The sequence below is a fragment of the Eretmochelys imbricata genome, chromosome 16 (genome assembly GCF_965152235.1).
Source record: "Eretmochelys imbricata isolate rEreImb1 chromosome 16, rEreImb1.hap1, whole genome shotgun sequence".
Classification (NCBI taxonomy): domain Eukaryota; kingdom Metazoa; phylum Chordata; order Testudines; family Cheloniidae; genus Eretmochelys; species Eretmochelys imbricata.
The window spans coordinates 8538741-8553403 of NC_135587.1; the positions used below are offsets into that span (position 1 = coordinate 8538741).

At 43.9% G+C, this 14663-nt stretch overlaps 1 protein-coding gene across 3 annotated transcripts in view; it reads left to right on the forward strand.

The window, feature by feature from the left end:
* EHMT1 (euchromatic histone lysine methyltransferase 1) overlaps window positions 1–14663 on the forward strand; it is a 169291-nt gene that overhangs the window by 21881 nt on the left and 132747 nt on the right. The window contains exon 1 of one of the 3 annotated variants that reach the window (XM_077835754.1): window positions 1334–1387. The exons of the other annotated variants lie outside the window; for them this stretch is intronic. The gene's annotated coding sequence lies outside the window, so the exon portion shown is untranslated. Of the gene's footprint in view, window positions 1–1333; window positions 1388–14663 lie in introns of those variants that run through there. 3 annotated transcript variants of the gene reach the window in all.

Consider the following 14663-nt stretch of genomic DNA (forward strand, 5'->3'; position numbering starts at 1 on the left):
CTGAATTTAGGTGATAGCAGAGCAAAATATCCACTGTCACCAAATGTTTATTGTTCCTTATGGATGCTGTCACTCTGGTTTGAGTTCATTTTGAAAAGTAGACCTAACCTTTATTTAACACTCCCATGACATTTTGGATTTTTAGTGCAGTTTCAAACGAAATAGTTTAAAAAACAAAACGGGATTTGTGATATTTTAAGGATGTAACACTCTTTAAAATGTTTAGAGCTTTAGCATCAAGTGGGGAAGATTGAGGGCTGGATTCTGATCTCATGCTACTGGCTTCAACTGAGATAATCCAGATTTACACTGATATTCATGTGATCAGACCTGTCCCCTAAATCTTCTAGATTGAAGCAGCAATCATAGCCCTAAAATATGAGTATTTATGGGGGTAGGGTGGGAGGGGGAGCTTGGATTCCTACTGGCTATGAAGAGTAATTAAGTAACAGGACATAAAATAGATGAGACGGCAAAGGAGGAAATGTTGCTGTGATGATAATACAAGAAGATAAAAATGGAAGCGTATAAGAGAATCTATTTCTAAGGGATAAGTCTTTGTCTTTCAGTTGCAATGTTGTCATTTTAACCAAGAAAGCTCGGATTGAGAAGCACAGTTATGGGGTGAGGGATAGGGAATTAAATTGCTCCAATTAAGATATAATGTAGGGTGGCCGGAGGATGAGTGGACAAGATTACTTCCAACTGTCTTGTTTAGCTATTGGATTTGTTGCCAGTAAGCAAATCCTCATTTGCATAGGCCTTTAATCTGTAGAGTAAAATGTGTTTGTCGGGAGCTGTAACTGTGCTGCACTATTGAAAACTATATTTTTAAAACTGTTCCTTTTGACTAAAAACACTTCCCCCCTCAAATCTTTTCTGCCATTTTTAAAGCAGAGATGAGCCAAGACATGATAAGAAGGAAAAAACTGTCAGGGAGAAGGAGCTGTTTTGACTAAAGCTTCATTAGAGGGACCCTCCACCAGTTTGTTGGGAGAAAGTCAAGAGCAGACATTTAAACTATGTGTCTTACAGAGAAACCACTGTAAAAAAAATGTGGGAAAGTGCATGTTAGTCTCAGGGTTTTTAAAGTCATTGGAGGTAGGGAGTTTGACATAGACTCTTGCTAGAACTTCAGAAAGGGATTATCACTTGTTTATGGAGCTATTCAACTTTGCATGTAGTCCTGAAATGGCATTTCCTCATGTCTGCAGCAGCCCTCATTTCATGAAATGGATGCAACTGCTGAAAAAAGATCTCGCGTGAGCATGCTCACTGGAAGATTAATCCTTTAGAGGGAGTTGGAGAGTTAAGCTACTGTAATTTCTCTGCAGTTGGCTGCAGTAAACAACTGCTCTAAAGACACGAGGAAAAAAAATTGATAGAGGTACATGGGACTAATGTACATATCTTTTTGTGTTTCTTCTTTAACATAGAGGGGTTGATAAAGGTTTTCTCTATAGAGAATTGGGAAAGAAGGATCTTTGTTATGATTTTATGGGTAACCTTCATGTTGTGGGTTTATTTTATTTTCCAGGCCACTGTAATCCTATTTCAGTGCAAGGCCATACTGAGAAGCTGGTTTACTTTCTAGAAGTGGGTAGAGCCCTGTTTCTGCCTTCATGTTGGGCTAAATGAATATACCAGTTGAGGCCTGCTGCACATTCGTGCTGTGTTGGCAGGAAGGAGCTGATAACACTCAATACTTTTCGCTTGTGAGCATAGCCCAATGTTATTTTTTTTTTTAAATATGCTTCTGTTGAAAGTAAATTTGTAAAGGGATTAGCTTTGATTGCTTGCAGAAGAATAGTCTTTTTATTACATTTTTAAAAGAAAATGCATAAAGAACTGCCAACTTGTTATATTGGTGAGATATCTTAGCTTTGGTCTAAAGGGCGATCACTTTTGAAGGCTGAGAGAAGCCTGCCTTGGTGGCAAGGGAATTGTTGTGTGCACAAGGACTGTGTCAAGGTGAAACTGGGCCATTTTGTTTTTCAGTCGCTCTTTTGTGAGTGCAGCCTGAAAGAGTGAAATCATCTGCCAGTTATTAGTGAAAGGACAGCATGGTATCAGCTCTTGCCCTGAAAGCATGGACGGAGGAAAACATTGTTTACCATCCTTAATACTTTAATTAACAACAACATCAGCAACAAGAAGCTTAAGACACTTCAGATCAAGGGCCAGCCTGGTCCCTGCTGTAACTCCATTGAAGTCCAGCCCAGTTTAGTTTCTTTCTTGGGCTGAGTCAGCACTGTGTGAGAGCTGGGAAGGGCAGAGCTCAGTAACCCACAGCTTGGGTGTTTGCCACTGAAAACTTCTAACTAATCCTTTGGAGGAGATGATGGAATCAAGGTGAACTGAATGTCAGTGAAGCACGCTGGGGATTTTTTTGGAGTGGGGTGGCATTGATTATTACATCACTAGCTTTAGTAATTCACCCCTCTTCAGTAGCAAGAGTGCTTATGGACTGCTTCCTACCTTGTTCGTTCCAGGACTGCATTACTGGAGCAAAAGGGGGGAAGGGTGCACTTCTCCTAGTTCTGAGGAAGCTAAAGTATCTTGCAATATGATGAGAAAGAGTGAACAATAGGCAGCCGTTCTTTCTGTACAGTCTATGCCATTGAGAAACTGTGCTGGATGGCTGTGATGCTAGTCCTGGCCTTGGCCGCTGTTAATGAATTTCCAGCAGCAGCAGGAATATGTCTTTGCAGTGCTGCATGTTGGAAAATGGCTACTTATGTCCTTGGTGGTGGTGTGAAGAAGGGGATTGTGTTTTAACAGGTAGGCAAATGCTGATGGCTCCCACTGGATTCTTCCTGCAATAGCCGTGGGCTTAAACACAATACGCAGGTGAAAGTTAATGCAGTCAAATGAGTTCAAAAGGGCATTTCTGTGACAGACTTTGCTGAGCTAGATACACTGTGTTTTTCAGGAAGATTTTGCCAGACCGTCGTTGAGTCTCTTAGGTTTATTTTTCACTCGGAACCATCTTCTTTCACTCCTTTCCGAAAGCTTTGGCTAGCACAGATTGTCAATGTTCTGTGGACATTTTTAGGGAATACTGATGGGTGTGTACGTAGGGGAAATAATTAGCTACTAAATGCAAATGGATTGCATTTTACTGTTTTAAATACCATTGTAGTCTCTCTGAGGGAGGGTTAATTATGTCTTCCTTTTGTTGGGTGCGAGGAAAGGGTTTTTTATATATATGGGGAGGAGCATTGTTTTCAGAGTATGTTTTCAAATGTGATGGAACAAAGCTGTGTTTGTCATCTCGGAAAAGCTACAGTTCTGCTGGGATCCAGCAATGCTGCCTGGTTTCTCAATGTGTGTGTTTCCTAACAAGGGTTTTTTATCTTTTGCCTGATGCCAGTGAAGGATTTTCATGATGAGAAAAACCACTCAAACTCAGGGCAAATTACAACTGGCTGAAGCAAAGGGGGCTGTTTTCAATTTTTAAAGATAAAATACAAGGAAAAATTGAAGAAAAAAGACTAAAACAGGACTTCAAATCTGATTATTTTGTTTGTGGTGGGCATAGCAATCATCTCTCATTAACCCACCATGCGTAAGTGCTGGCGTGTCTTGCAAGTATAGAATCCAGAGGTCTCATAACACCAGGGCTGTGGGCATACAGTGAAGGAACCTCCTGTTGAGTAGGATCCATATATCATGGTATCTCTCCCAAAGTGCAAACAGTTCTTGTTTCCTTCCTCTTTTTGTAGAAAAGTGACTATAGCGCCTGAATCAGAGCTCTTCGCCCTCCTCATTCATCTCAACCTCATCCAGGGGATGGGCAAGAATTAACCTAGTCACTAACACAATGCCAAATGCTCATCTCAAAAATCTCTTCCAGCCTCTGGCCTTGCCTCCTCTCACTTGTCCTGTTGGAAGGTGGTCTAGGGCTGTAGTGTCTGGCACCAGAAATTAAAGGGAAGACTCAACAAGGAGAAATACGACACTTCAATGCACATGCCTTTTGGCTCAGAACCTCTCTGCTCTGGTCAGCTTACCCTGGGGTAGGACTGAGGCTTTGCTCAGCTTGGTTCAGACTAAAAAGAGGAAACAGTTTCAGCATATTTAGCCAGAAGTCCAGTCCTTTGGTGTCACCAAACCTGCAGCTTCTCAGGGTGTTCATGTGTCCTGGTCAAAGCTTGGTCTCGCTTGGTAGGACACTAGGACTTCCTTCTGACAGATCCCCCAAGCTACCTCTCTTTCCTGTTGATGTAGAACACCTTTCTCTTTCCAGTTAGGATGCTGGGCAGCTTCTCCATGACAGGCAAGGCCTTCCCACTGGTTCATTTGAAGGGAATTAGCCACATCCCTGTCTGACCTACGTTTAATCTGGACTGAGTTTCAACGGTGAGCTCTTAAAGGTGTTAGGTAATGTCCTAACTAACACATTCTGACAGTCAAGTGTAGATAAGGCTGTGTAGATTTTAACAGGTGCTAATCTGGTTGAGCCAGAGGCCGGGCTTCCACCAGTGTAGCTCTTGCTGCTAGGAGTGCTGGGATAGACTGACTGCTAGAGGCAGGTTAGCCACCTGGTTGTCTGGACCCCATCTGAGCAAGGTAGGAGAACATAGTGATTTAATCGCCAGCAGCGTGTCGATATTAGTGCTCCCATTATTGCTCTTGTAGCTGGGGCCGCACCATTGCTGGTGCGGTGTTGGGAACTTGGAAGAAAAATGCCAGTGCAGAGCAGGCCTTGATGTCTTTTACTAGACTCCTAGACTTCATTGTAAACCCCACCTAAGGAAGTTAGGTGCCCAAATCCCATTGGATTTTCAGTGGGATTGGGTACCTAACTTCCTTAGACTTCTTTGCAACTCCCAGCTTTAGGGCCAGTTTCTGCTTTTTGTTCCACTAGTGCAACTCTGCTTAATTCAGTGGAGGAACTGAAAGCCAAATAGAGTCTTGTTGACTAGTAGATGCCTAGCTCTTTGGCAGACGACAGCCCCTGAGTTTGTTAAAAGCAGTTCATAAGAAATAAAAGAAAGTGGAACTGACCAGCCTTTCAGACACCTGAGACCAGTTCTCAGAAATGTTACAGGGCTGCAGCAGTGATCCGAAGGCAAAAGCAACTCACCAGATAGGCTATACGATACATATTCCTCAGTCATTACTAGCCAAATAATGACCATTAGAGCTCATTGCCTTTGCTTCAGTATCTTTACTCCTTCAGCCGGTCATTATCAGGTGGGTAATGACCTGAAAGCCAGACATATGGCTTAAGCATTGTAATTGTCCACTATGCTGAATCCTCTTTTTGCTGGAAAACTGTGCAAGGGTTTCCTTTAAAGCACGGTGTTTGTCTCCGCTTGTGCCTTGTTGTGTCTTGCACTAGAAGTGGAATCATATCACCCCTCTCCTCAAACACTTGTCCTGGCCTCCTGGCCCTTTTGGAATCCAATTCAAAGATTGCATTTCAGCTTTTCAGAACCCTCAGAGGGCTCCTAACTGCTGCACTCTCTCTGCTCTGGCAACATTGTTCACTGCCAGTCCCTCCAGCACTGGGTGGGGAAGGGATCGGAGTCCTACCTACACATTCAGTATGGCTGTCCATCTGCCTGAGTCAGGTCCCCCCCTTCCCTCAGCATACACGAGCTCTGTGGAGAGTTCTGCAATGCCTTGTGGTGGATGGGCAAGAAGAATTGGACTGTATCATAATCAGCCATGGGAGTTCTGCCCTAGGAAGATCGCTCAGCCTCCTGGTGTGATGCCACTAGGAGGAGACAGAGCAGGGTGTAGGTTACACTGGCTGGAAAGAGGATTCTCACCTGGGCCTATCAAGGCAGGTATATAAAGAGAAAGTGGGAAGTAGTTTAGAGGCTCTCTCTCAGGGAAAGAGAGTCTTTTACACATCTGCAAAACAAGGTTAATAACTATGCTACCAGCAGGAGGACAAGGCTTAATTAATTAATGAGCATAGGTAAAGTACCTTGGGATTCTTGGATGAAAGGTGCTACAGGGGAACAAAATGTTGTTATTGTACATAAAGTTTCTTTGAAAAACGATATACAGTGAAAGGAGAGAGTGATGGTGTGCAACTTGCAGGGGAAGAGCAATAAATGAAACAGTGAAGGGAAAGATCTGAAATGTAAATTATACATATGCAACGATGCTAGTTACAAGGAGGGGAGAATGGAAAGACCCAGGAAAGGACAGGTGGGTGGGGAACAGGCAGGTTTTTAAGGTAGTCTTTGAAGAGAGGAAGTGACATAGTTGCTTGCGAAGAGAAGGAAGTGCACAACAGATCATTCTTAGAGCATCCTCTACTCCCTGACCTACTTGCTGTCAGTAATTCGCTGTTAGAAAGGAAAACAAAAGAAACTGAAGTTCTCCTTAGAAAAGATATAGATCCATTTTTCCACTCTGCCTTCTCCAGGAACTCTGCATCAGCTTTACGGAAAAGGGGAGAGGCAGATGTCTGGAGTTTACAGTGAACCCTCTGGAGAAAGCAGAAGGGTAAACCCAGGGCCACATATTTCACTCTGGTGTTATGAATCATGATACTGAAGGGGGACAGTATTGGGATCCTGAAACCAGACTCAGATGTATCTACCAACTTTAATGTGCAAGCCCCTTAATGCAAGAGCAGCTATTTCTTCAAGAACGATACAGGTGTTACTTAATTGGCTTGCCTGGGGATACATCTCACCATAACACATTGTGAGCGTTAGAAATTATCTGTCCCTAACCTCCTTCATAATCCATTGCAAACTAAAAGTCTGCTTTCCCTGCCTCTGCGCCTGGAGGAGCCCCCACTAGCTTGATATATCTTAATCTCATTTTATTTTCCAGATCATTTGATTTCTCAGTGCTTCTGCAATCCTTAGTGTTCTTGGGAATCTTTGGGTCCATCAATCTTTATCTCAGAGTCTTTGGTTTCCTTGTCAGGCCCTTAGCAACCTTGAAACAAAGTTCCCAAACTGTCTCTCATATGTAACCCAAACTGCTTATGATCTGGAATCTTTCAGTAGTGTGTGTACAACTCTTGGTAAATCAAATTCTGCCCTCTTTGTAGTATGACACTGGTGCTCTCCTTTCCCCTCTTCCTCCTCTACTGTTGGAGATTGGGAATTAAATGCCAAATATTTACTAGATCCACCTGTGTGTTTAAACGTCGTGGGGTATTTCAGACATCCCAGTAACTGGATTAATCACAAAACAGAGAACCAAATATCTCAAATAGTTAAAAAAAAAAAAAAAAGTGAATAAGCAAATAAAACTGAAAGCAGCACACTTCTACTCTGCATTCAGCACCAAACCTTGTCCAAGTAACCTTCCTCCTGCACATAATTTAGGTACAGATTCTAGCCTTCTGTAAACTGATGGAAATCCATTTGAACTGCAGTGACTTCAGTGGAGTTATTCTAGATTTACACCAGAGTGAGGAGATCAGTCTAGCCCTTCATTTCTGTATTGTTCTTTACTTTCTAAATAGCAGTTAAAATTAGTAATAACAGTGTCTGAAATGACAATAATCTCTTAAGTATTCCTTACATCCTTTACATCCAGGGAGTTAGCTCTCCCACGCGATTTACCTCCAGAAGTTCTGCAGGTGCCTTGAGGGTTTGTCCAAGAACACCTTGAATGGGTAGGAAAAATGAGAAAGTCCCCTGGTTTTCGAAGTTGTCATTTGTGCTCTTGGCTAAGCTGATTATTTTATTTATTCCAATAATCCTCTCTTCCAGAATAAAAGAAAATTAATTGTCTGCCTATTTCTGGAGTGATTTGCCCTTCAGACAGAGTAGCTTGGCAAAGTGCTTAAAATCTGGGCTGAAAAGATGGCTGAGTGTTTAAAATCGGAGTTGCTATAAGAGAGGGTTTGGATTTTAATAGGCTAGTATTCAAGTTGCCACAAAGAGTACCATTTGCTCAGTGTTCTGTAGGATTATGAAGTCCTTTCTCTACATATTAAAAATGGGGTCAAACCTGTTGTGATAGATAGTGTGTCTTAGCTAGGATTTTGTTGGCAATATGAACTGGCTGGAATTGAAGCCCTAAAAATGATACAGCATTAAACACAAACTTTTTTTTTTTTTTAAATGTGGAGCATTGTCATTGTTTTTCACTGTGTTTACTTGTTTGCCTGCTAGTCAGTTTCAACTGCATTAAACTGCTTGAAAACAGTTAAAGATCTATTTCAGTGAGCTGTGATGGAACAATGAGACTTTTAGTGCGTATCATACCTGGCTCTTCGGACTGTTAAATATCACGTGATTTCTTGTCTGCACAGGGTCAAGCTAAATTTACTACAGCAAAAAGCTGTATGGCTTCTTGGCAAAGATCAAAAGCAATGTCATAATATTTAGTGATGAGAGTAGCTACTGCAGAGAGATATAGGTCAGAGTCTGTGTGTGGTGAAGAGGAGAATTTCATCTGTATCTCGGGTCATATTGTCTTTGATCCTGCTGCTAAATTTTGTTCTCCTTGTTTAAGAATGCTTTTACCCTGGAATTTACACCAGTGTATCTCCATTAACATCTATGAAGTGACTTGAGATTCAGGCATGTGCAACTGAGAGGAGATTCAGCCCCTCCATTTTGCCATTTAGATTAATTCCCAGTCCAAATGGCCACATCCAGATTTCCTCCTGCCTCCGCCACGAGATTAGGTTCAACACATGGCGGAATGATACATGGGCTGAACAAACAGCTTGGCTACTAAATGGCAAACTAGGCTTCTTGTGGCTGATACAATCAGCTTCCTGCTCACCATGAATGCTAAGTGCTCGGACCTGTGTCATCCATTGCATTTGCCAGGTGTGCATCAGTTTGTGTTCCAGTGAATGTTAATCCTAATACACACTGGTGGTTCTGGCACAGTTTGAACTGTGCCGAGCTGTGGGAAATACAGAAAAGTTTAAAACTGTGAATACTGTCAGACCGAAGACATGCCTGGTATCAGGGCAGGAGAGACGAAGGGAATGAACAGGGGGTTGTTTGTCCAAACCATTCACTTTCCCCACCAGCATTATACACAAAGGGCCAAATTCAGACTGGTATATGTGGGTGCATCACCCTCGAATTCAGTGGGGATACTCACTTACACCAGCACTGAGTTGGGTCTGAAACCTCCCTCCTCACCTCACTGCATGATCAGAAGGCAGCAAGGACAGACCCTTGGCAGCTCCAGTGCTGTTTCAACACAGAAGGGTACCAAGAAGGCGCATGGCAGTAAATGCCTCGTATCTGTCATGTGTTTCCACCTCCTGTTGTCGTGAGGCTGTCCGAAAAGAGCTGGAAGGTAATCCATCATCGTAAGGATGAGGGTAGGAGTTAATTAATTTCCACAATCTTTCTGTAGCATTTAGTCCAGCTAGTAGTAACTGTTTTACTAGGCTGCTGCAATAATCCCATAAGGGACCCACTGGGAGCAGGCTCAGCATGAAGGATCAAGAGCTCAGGGATATTTCCATCAGTCCAACCGCACAGGTGAGAATCCCTTGTATTTCCATCCACAGTTTGGCTGTGCCACCATGTACGGGAGAACAAATCTCTACCCTCCTCATTCAGCATAGATCTTGGGATGGTCTTTTTATTTTTATTTAAATACCATCAAACTAGCGCGACAGTTAATTAGTGAGACTCCTAATAGCTTTCTGTTTTGCCAAAGAGTGATTTAGAATTGATCTGTATAGCATGTTACAATAGAACTCTCTCTCCTTCCCATTCTGAAGTCCTCAAGGGATATGCTGCAGCATAAAGCTGTCCAATTCTGTTCCTCTTTTTGCTGCTTAATATGATGATGACGACGACATGTTGAGCACGGTTGATGTGCTTGGCAGTTAACAAACATTGAGGAAGATGTTGTCCCAGCCCTGAGGAGCTTACAATTTCATAGTCTGCTCCCCTTGAATTCAACAGGAAAGCTCTTGTTGACTTCAGTGTTTCAGGATCAGTCCCTTCGTTAAACACAGGGCCAGTAAACCAACATCATTCCACTGAAGTAAATGGAGCTATGCTGGTTTATATCAGCTGAGGATCTGACCCACAGACAGTGTATTTCAGATGTTACTGATACATAAGTTGAAAGCTGAATCTATAAGCCATGCAGAGTTTTGTTGTAAAGGTATGATTCGTACTTGGTGGGTTATTGTCAAAAATGCTTTTGTGTAACTGTAGAACCCTAATAGCCAAGATGGAGTCCGCTCTGCAGGGCAGGTTGGCCAAGGAAATGCATGCACAGGAATGCAGCAGGGAAACTCCCTACACCCCAGGGACACCTGTTCCATACCCTGTGGAGTAAACATCCCCCTCTCCCCCGGAATGGCACAATGAATATAGGAAAGGGAAATATTTGTTTACAGAAGGATGAATGGAAAAAAATAACAAAGATAGTTAGAGCAGTAAAACAGGGTAACATCCAACACAAGGACCCAAGGGTCCAGGGGTACCACAATATAAAAGTATAGACGCTGAGCAATGCATCTAGACTCAGAGGTTAGGAATCCTGGGCAGAGTTCCAGTCCAGCAGCAAGTCTTGGGTGCTCCTGGTCATCTTCAGCGCCAGTAAATTTTCCCCAACAAAACCCTCTGGTGCCTTCTTCTGCCCCTCTCTGCAAATCCACACAGAGCAACAACCTCCCTCATTCCCAGTGTACAGTCACAAGCCCCACTACTCCTGGCCCCATACAATTCTGGGTGATGATGGCGATGCTGGGTCCAGCTCCGGTTTGTCCTTCTCAGGTGATTCCTTCCTGGCACGGTGCTCCCCATGGATCCCATCCTGGTTGGCTGCTCTGTCCCTCCTGGGCTCCAGGCTGGTTCTCGACTGCTTTGGTACGTGAGGGCCTGCTCGATGTAGGCACTCTTGTCTGGAGCTACAGACACCACACGGTCCTGTTGCTTCTCCCCTTGGAACAACCAGCATTTCCTCTCCCTCAGGATGAGGTTTTAAAGGTGCCATGCCCTCTCAACCCCAAGGGGTCACAGTTGGAAGGTATGTGTATTACAGGAGGATCATGTCATGGTGAAATATCAAAGTTTATGAAGTTCACAGCAAAGCTCCTGAAAGACCAGAGACTTGTTTTAACCAAAATGGATCGGTACAGTTTGACATCTGCAAAACAAAGAGTAGAGAGGATGGATGGTAGAGGTCAACATTTGCAGGGCATTGTAGACCTTCTCAGGACCCTAGCTTGTGTCCCCTTCAACTTTCAATAGTCTTTTCAAAAGACCAGTTTTTTACAGGTACCTCTCTCTTTCCTCCAAGTTCTTTGTGGTGCTTCACTGCTGCACCGGCTTTGGCTAACTGGGTCAGTGTCTGTGTGTGGTCCACCCCAGTGTGACACTCCTGTCTTGTTGTGTTGACTTAATGTTGCTGCCACTCTCCTACTCTGTTTTCCACACAGCTCCGTGTGATGACACCAGTACTCTCTGAGCCTGACTCTGATCTCTGTTCCACCAGTGTCAATCTGGAGTAACCCACTCAAGTCAAGGGGCTGATTGTCCGTTGCACTGCCTCGTATGTGATCGTTTACACCTGGGCAAAGCAGATGTAAAACTGTACCAGATTAGAATGGCAGTGTGTTATACACACAGTGCAGGGCAAAAGAGAGTCAGGCCCAGAGTGCTTACTGTAGATTTACACTTGTTTAACAGAGGTCAGAATCTGGCCCTCAGAGTTTAACTCTTCATCCATATTTTAAGATGTTGAGATTGCTTAAGAGACCATGCTGGCCAGGATCTGTAGGATTTGGCCTGTTAGTTGCAGCTTTGGTGCAACTGATGAAGCAGGTTACTTGTGAGGTATATAACAGGAATGTAGCTGCATTACACCCCTTGATATCTTAACATCATGCTGAAAGCTGGACCATGACCCAAAGCCTGTGTATCTGGGTGTTACACTGGGCTCTACTTTGACTTGTAAGGAACACCTTACCAAAACCTTGCTGAAAATATAGACAAGAAACAACCTGACCAGCAAACTAGCTGCTCTTACCTTGGGAGTGAGTGCGGGGACACTAAGGCATCTGGGCTTGCTTTCTAATATGCTGTAGCAGAATATTGCTCCACGGTGTGGCTCAGCTCTTTTCACACAGGACTAGAAGACAGTCAGTTGAACGCAACCATTCATATAATAACAGGTACCAGGAGACTGACCAACCTAGCTTGGCTACCAGTTCTGTCCAATATTGCCTCTCTTGACATTAGGCAGCAAGTCACCTTGCAGAATTTGCTCCATAGGGTGCAAGACTTGCCACAGCTATCTCTGTGTAAAAATGAGTTTCATTTACTGAGCCACTGTCTCAGCTCAAGGCAGGCCACTTGGAGAGTCCCCCCAAGGCAGGGGTTCTCAACCTTTTTCTTTCTGAGGCCCCTCAGCATGGCCCACCTGTGTTACAACGACTGATTTTCTTCATATAAAACGTAGCGTCGGTTTTAGGGGGTAGCAAACAGGGCAGTTGCTTGGGGCCCAATGCCACAGAGCCCGCCGCGAAGCTAAGTTGCTCAGGCTTTGGCTTCAGCCCCAGTTGACGAGGCATAGGGCCCTGGACTTCAGCCCCATCTTTGGGTACTCCATCTTTGGGTAGAAATCAATCCCTTTGGAGATGGAATGATCATGACTCCCCCTTTTGCCACCATGGCCTATTAGAAGATGTAGGTCGCATATTTGAAGGTTGCACCTATCAAAAAGGTTCCACCCTGGACGTGTACAATGCTCTTCCCTCATCTGTTGACTGGTTAAGACACTCAGACTAACACACTTGACTTGACTATCTGTGCAGATGTATATATCTCCACACGTTCACTTTCTCCTTTGCCCACTCACAAATTCATCCCCGAAGCTGTGTGGCTTTGCAGGTGTTATGTTTAAACCCAAATACTGCAGGATCAGTAACACAGATGCACACTCTTCATCCTGAGGGAGACCAGGCTGAGCTCTTAATCTGTGGCATTGCTCATTTTTCTGGGGTGACAGGTGCGTACCCCTAAAAGAAATAAACTTGTATTTCAAGCAGGTTTCTTGCATCAGCATAGGAAGGAACAAAAAACCGTGGGGCTGGCACACAATGAAGTGGTAGTGATAAAAATTAGCAGACTGCGTAGGCATACAGCTCTACAAAGCCAATAGGGTCCTACACGTATGTGATACTCAAATACTATAGTTTATCCCATAGTCAGCCAACGCTCTCTCATTGTTTCTAGCTCCCCTGCCATCCAAATTTCGAGGGGCCCGTCCTGAATGCTTTGTGCACCCAAAACTCCAGTTGAAGTCAGTGGGAGGAGTTCACCCAGGAGTACTTCCTCTTGGTCTCATGGCTCGGATTGATCATAGCAGCAGTTTACAGTCTGACACCTCCTGTGTTAGGGGACTATACTCTGCTCATGCAGAGGGGATGGATTTGAGGATCCAATAGATCTTTTCCATCCCTAACTACTATGATCCCTGAAATGGATCACCAAACACTGCCTTCTGCTCTTTCTCCCCCCAGACCTGAAAGATGAGAAAATGGTCAGGCATCCCTGTAGACAGAAAAACCTGCCAGTGCTGTCCATGCAGCTTCTCCTCTTAGTGACAGGTTTCAGAGTGGTAGCCGTGTTAGTCTGTATCAGCAAAAACAACAAGGAGTCCTTGTGGCACCTTAGAGACTAACAAATTTATTTGGGCATAAGCTTTACACCTTCTTGTCAACTGTCTGTAATGGGCCACTCTCTTACCACTTCAAAAGTTATTTTTCCTCCCTTGGTATCCTGCTGTTAATTGATTTATCTCGTTAGACTGACCTCACACTTGGTAAAGCAACACCCCATCTTTTCATGTATTTATACCTGCTCCTGTATTTTCACTCCCTGCAACTGATGAAGTGGGTTCTAGCCCACGAAGGCTTATGCCCAAATAAATTTGTTAGTCTCTAAGGTGCCACAAGGACTCCTCATTGTTTTTTCTCTTCTTAGTGAGCAACAAGAGATTCCTTGTTAAGAAACAGCCATGTCAATTCTGCATATCCATGGGAAAGGCCCATTTCAACTCTCCTTCAGGCTTAGCCATCTAGCCTGTGTATTTTCCAGTGGGTAACTTCTTAATGAGCTCTTGGCATCTCGGTGTTATAAGAATAGATTCAAAGGCATTGCCACACACTATGCATGAACTTTAGGTGAAACAGAAAACCACAGTGATAGTGCATTCAGAAAGGTCCCCCCCCCCCCAAGTGTGGTGATACATATCCCTATGATTTTCTTAAGCTGTTTTTTCTCCTGGTTGCGGCTTTCTTTGACTCCATGGCAGCTGCACCTTTAACTTTGCAGTTCTGCATATTCTGAGCACGAGTGCAGGCTATAAAATTAGAAGAGTTTGCAGGGTGTGGCGGGGTTGTTGCTTATGGCTGGTTAAAAAAAACAAACTACTGTGTTTCCCAGTAATATTTCAACAGCTGTGGTTTGCCTCTCAGTACTTTGAGTTTGAGAACATGCACAGGCCCCAATTCTGCAGTCTGATCCCGGCAGAGGGACCTTTGTAGGCAAACAGAGTTCCAGTGAAATCAGTGCGATGGTACTGAGGTCTACCCATGTGCTTCAAATTGCAGGATTGTGGCCACGGTCATTCCTAACCCAGAACTATCTCATCAGGATTCACTGGTGTACAGTTTTTTGCTGTTCCAAAATCCTGGATGGAGAGCTGGAATAATAATTTTTTGAAAAACCCAGACTGAC